Source organism: Triticum aestivum, chromosome 1B, assembly GCF_018294505.1.
Source record: "Triticum aestivum cultivar Chinese Spring chromosome 1B, IWGSC CS RefSeq v2.1, whole genome shotgun sequence".
In the NCBI taxonomy this organism is placed as follows: Eukaryota; Viridiplantae; Streptophyta; class Magnoliopsida; order Poales; family Poaceae; genus Triticum; species Triticum aestivum.
Genome location: NC_057795.1, coordinates 63992556 through 63997738, shown reverse-complemented (window position 1 = coordinate 63997738; position 5183 = coordinate 63992556). Strand labels below are relative to the sequence as shown.

Genomic DNA, 5183 nt, shown 5'->3' with positions numbered 1-5183 from the left:
GTGAGCCGCCTTCTCCTTTTTGTGCCTTTCCATGTGGCTCTCCTTCATGGTGCTGATTTGGTGTGTGGTTCCGGTGAGGGCAGGCAGGATGAGAAGGAAGCAGAGAGGCGAGATGTGATATGAACCACCAATCGCCCCTCCAGCGACTAGGCCTTCTCCCTCATCCTCAGCCCTGCCGCTGCCGCTGACGCCTTCGGGAGTAGGGGAGGCATTAGTGACGTTGCCAACAAGGCAGCGGTGAGCGCCCTCTCCGCTGTTCACCTTTTTTGCTCGCCGAGGGTCGGGCCATGGCTCATGTATGTTGATTCTCTTGTGCTACGCAGGTTGTGGTTGGGGTTTAGCACCAGGTTCCTCGCTGCTGCATCTGCTGGGAAACACTGCTATGCCTGTTGTCCGGTGGCGGGGTTTGGGCATGCGGTGGGTACTCCTTCGGATTGGCATGGATGCCTCCGTGCTTAGAGTGTGTTGTACCTACAGGTTCCCAGGTTCGTCCCTTCCTCTTTGTGGTGGTCCAGGAAGATAGAATTTTCTTAACTGATCTAGGTGTTGTGAAATTCTTAGTAAGTACTAATATTATTAGGATTTTTGGTTCCATTACGATATAAATCCCAAGAACCAACTTTCTTGCTTTTGATCTTGGGTAAAGAATATCATGTTGTTATGTTTGGAAGGCATTGATTGCTTTGTTTTACATTTAGCGTTTGGCATGATCCATGTTGATGATGTTTAGTAGAAGACTGCGGTAGAGAGGTTGTGTTTTGGTGCTTTGGATGGATCCAGCTACCGATTTACCAATGCTACTGTTTGTGGTCTCATGCCTCTCTATCATGATTCTCCCAATCTGAAATAGAGAAACATTACTTTGTTTGACAGGGTTTGTCTACACTTATCTTTAAGGCTACAACCTGGAGTCTCATGGAGGTGTGAAGATGATACCTAAGTAGTCTAGGACATTGCTTTGTTAGGGGTTCGCCTATGTACAAGAATGACATGTTTCTTTCCCATGTAATATATTGTGATTTTTTTTGCTCAACATCATCTGGACTATGTATCTTTGTATGGTAGTAAACGGTATCCTGCTTTTTGGTTTGGACCTAAGCACTAATTGGATAAGCTGCAAACTTTGTGTTAGATTAGTACTTGCTCTCATGCTTGCGCTTAGTATTGAACTTAGTGTCAAGTGGTTACCTTACATTGTCTCATGATCGCACTTAATTTGAACTCTATGCTACCTTAAAATATCATGACGATGTTGAACTTAGATGATGTCTTGCTTCTATTACAAGTAAATGTTTCATCTTTCTTTTATTTTGTTTAATACATATGCTAAACGAGGATTAATACTAACATGAACATTACTTCTTGATCACATCGTTCTGGCCGGCACCCCCGCGCCAGGGCATGATCCCGATCTAGTTAAGGGTTAGAAGGAGAGTCGTGGATGCAGGTTGGAGTCCGAAGAGCTCTACTGCAGTGGAACTGCCGGTCTGGCCGAAATCGGCCGGCAGCTAGAGGTGGTGACAAGGAGGACCAGCGGCTGGCCGCAGCTCCAGCACCGGACACGCGGGCCGGCGCAGTAGAGGGTGAGGTCGACGCGAGCACTGCTGCCCGCGTTTCACACCTCGGCTGCCGGAGCTCTACACCGGTCGGAGTCGCGCTTCGACGCTTGCGGAGCTAGGCCGAGTGCCAGTAGCTAAGCCTTGTCGCCCGAGGAGCAGGTTCGCCCGTCGGTCGTCGTGCACGGTGCTCCTCCGACCGAGGAACCGGGCCGAGCATTAGCGGTTGTGCGTGCGTGGCCACTCGGCGACGGCATCGCAGATGATGTCGGGCGGACAACAACGCTTCATCATCCGAGAACCGAGTCCTCAATTGGAGCAAAGGGAGGCATCCTTTTGTATGAGCTCGTGTGCATACAGAAGAAGAACAAACAATCGTTAGATCAATGATTGATTATAGAAGAGGAAAAGGTAAGATGAGCAACTCCCTGATCCTTTCGCATGATGAGGAGTATTTTATCCTCATGTAAATGGAGTGATGTCCGGAACATCCTAGATCAAACTCTCCATTAATGATTATTGATCGACGGACGAAGATCTAAGAAATAAAACCATTTGCATCATGGCTCGATAGGCGCCATGCCCCACGGTGGGCGTCAACTGTTGTGGTAACGATTCCGACAATAAGAGAGGGGTAGGATAAAGAAGCATGACCTATCGAGATGCATATGGGTGACACGGTGGTTTTAGCGAGTTCGGGCCTCTCACGGTGGAGATAACAACCCTACGTCTCGTGCTCCGGAGAGGCTTTGTTTTATCTTACTATGTATCCGGAGATTACAATGAGAGGAGAACGGATCCCCGTAGTCCTGAGACTCATGGTGAAAAAGAGAGAGAGATGGAAGAAAAAAGCCCCCCAAGTCTAGTGGTGGGGGTGGCTTATATAGAGTGCGCCACCCCCTCACCTCCTATGTTACAAAGTGGGGCATGAATGCCATAATGCCAACCCACTACCAAGCCCTCACCATGAGAATGATGTCGACTGCTTTGTTGCCTGCTGGTCTTCGTATATCCGAGTGAGTCGTACGGTCGAGTGGTGAACTGTCATCCGAGTGTAACTACAAAAAAATAGGTTAATTCACTGAAAATTTTAGTACATAGACTGTAACTACAAAAAAATAGGTTAATTCACTGAAAATTTTAGTGTATTTACACTGTAAATTAGACCGGAAAGTTTGAGTGCATAGACTGTAAGTACAAAAATTCAGGTTAGTTACACATTTTTTTTTGCAGGTTAGATTAGTTACACATAATAAAAAGATTAATTACACCGAACGTACAGTGTAATTACACTGCAAATTAGACCGGAAAATTCCAGTGCATAGATTGTAAGTACAAAAATTACAGGTTAGCTAAAACACTAATTTATAATGTAAATTAATGGTGGGGTTAAGCCCTTGTTCAGTTAATCAGTTTAACACAGATTGCAAGTTACAGGAAATAAAATTACAGTGAGAGAAAAGACTATACCAGAACAACAGTAAAGAATATCACTGTAAATTTGAACTGAAAACTGCATTTGTACTAATACATTTACACTGGACTACAAATGAAACTATACTGAAAATCCACTCAAAATTACAATCCAAAACACTGAAACTAAAACTGAATTTTTTTTAGACCAACACGTACACATCATGAGACTCAACCGACTAGGAGATTCAACATTTGCATGCCTACATCTATCATCATTAAATTACTTTCTCTATGTACTGAAAAATTTCAGTTAATGTACCACCATGTAAACAAAAGTACAACACACTGGAAGCGCACAATTCAGTTAAATGTACCACCATCTACACTGTAAGTTGCACAGAGATATCGGTGAAATTTAAACAGAGATATCACTATAGACTGCAAAATAGTGCAGGCCAAACAACTGTTGCTTAATTGAAGAAACTCAGTCCAGAATAAAACCTAAAACTTACATTTACACTGGCCATTTACAGTGAAAAACCAGTGTAAGATAGACTACTGTAGACTGAAACTACAGCAGAGATATCACTGTAATATTAAACCTACTATTACTATTTTATTTTGCGAATAAAACCTACTTTTACTATTACACTGGCCATTCACAATTGCAGACTATAGTAGCCAAACAACTGGTACTTAATCACAGTGAAATCCACTCAAAACTACACTGCAGTAGTACGTACAGCCAAATATCTATTACTTGACTGAAGAAATTCAGTCCAGAATCAGACAACAGGGGAAAAGCGGAGCAACCACACATCTACATCAGAAATTACACTAGACGAATACAACGAGACAATCAACCAGATGTATAGCAAATCGCACAGGAATATGAAACAGGGGGAGGGGGTGCTTGCAAACCAAAGCGCCTCTAGAGATTAGCGAGTGAGGCCTCCAACCAAAAACACCATGCCTCTCTGCCTCCGAGCTCTTGCCGCTCTCGCCGCGTAACGATCCGGTCAAAGGCAGCTACAGGGGAGAGAAGAAGAAAAAAAATCAAAATAAAAGGAACCGTGTGCCGACCCGATAAACAACCAGCGTGCTGGGAGAAAAAAATAAGTGCAGGAATCTCAACAGAGACAAAAAACAAATGAAAGCGAGTTAATAACATCCGACTGAAAGTTAGCAATTCCGTAGATTTTTGCACCATTTTTACACGAGGGTAGCTAATACTCCCTCCGGTCATTTTTACTCTGCAAAGTTTGACCAAATTTATTTGAAAAAATACCAATATTTACAATACCAAATATATATACTATGAATTTACATTTCATAATGAATCTAACAATGTTGATTTGGCATTGTAAATGTTAATACTTTTTTCTACAAGTTTGGTTAAAGTTGAGATAATTTGACTTCGGACAAAACTTCCATGGGGAATAAAAAGGACCTGAGGAAGTACTATATCAACCGGACACTCATTACTCACTACACTGAACTGAAGCATGGGCGTCAGATCAGTATCTTGATCCTAGAATTCATGCGGCCCGCCGACAGCGGTGCGGGCTTCGAGTGGCGCGGCGGCGACAGCGATGGCGCCAGGGGCGCGGCAGTGCCGCCAGAGCGTGTAGAAAACGGCGGCGACGACGGCGAAGATCCCCGCGAGGATCTTCCCCGTCTTCTTGCCGTGGCTCGCCGGCGGCGAGGCGAGCAGCGGGCGCGGCGGCGCGGCTGGGCATGGGGAGGGGGGGGGGGGCGACCTCGGGGACGGCGGCGGCGTGACGACGCGGTCGTCGCCTACCTTGTCCGCCCCTGCCAGTGCGAGGAAAGGAGGGCGACGAACGCACCGGCGACGAGCCTCCTACTCTTGGCAGCGCGCCCGAGTGAACTGAGGAGAGTGACTGAGCGGTGGTGCTAATCTGCTAGTGAGCGAGAGAGAGCTTTGTCTCACCGTGCGGGAGGGGGGCTTCCCCCCCCCCCCCCCCCCCCCCCCCTCCCTCCAAAACTCGCTCCACTTCGGCCCAATTCTACTCGCTCGTTAGAAGTTAACATTTATCTTTATACTTGAATTTGGATCAGAACATAACATGTGAAAAATGAATGAGTGGTGCTGCTAGAGAGCTTTGTCTCAAGCGGCCGTTCAGTCCACCGACCAAAGCACATTTATTATTTAGCTACCACTGTTCGGTCGTTGCGATAGCAGTTGCTCGG

The 5183-nt window shown here is 45.9% G+C and overlaps 1 long non-coding RNA gene across 1 annotated transcript; it reads left to right on the top strand.

Moving 5' to 3' along the window:
* The first annotated feature begins 335 nt into the window (after positions 1 to 335).
* Positions 336 to 1038, top strand: LOC123086802 (uncharacterized). The gene is made up of 2 exons (XR_006441134.1): positions 336 to 485; positions 874 to 1038. It is a non-coding gene; the product is annotated as an uncharacterized lncRNA (long non-coding RNA).
* The last annotated feature ends 4145 nt before the right edge of the window (positions 1039 to 5183 follow it).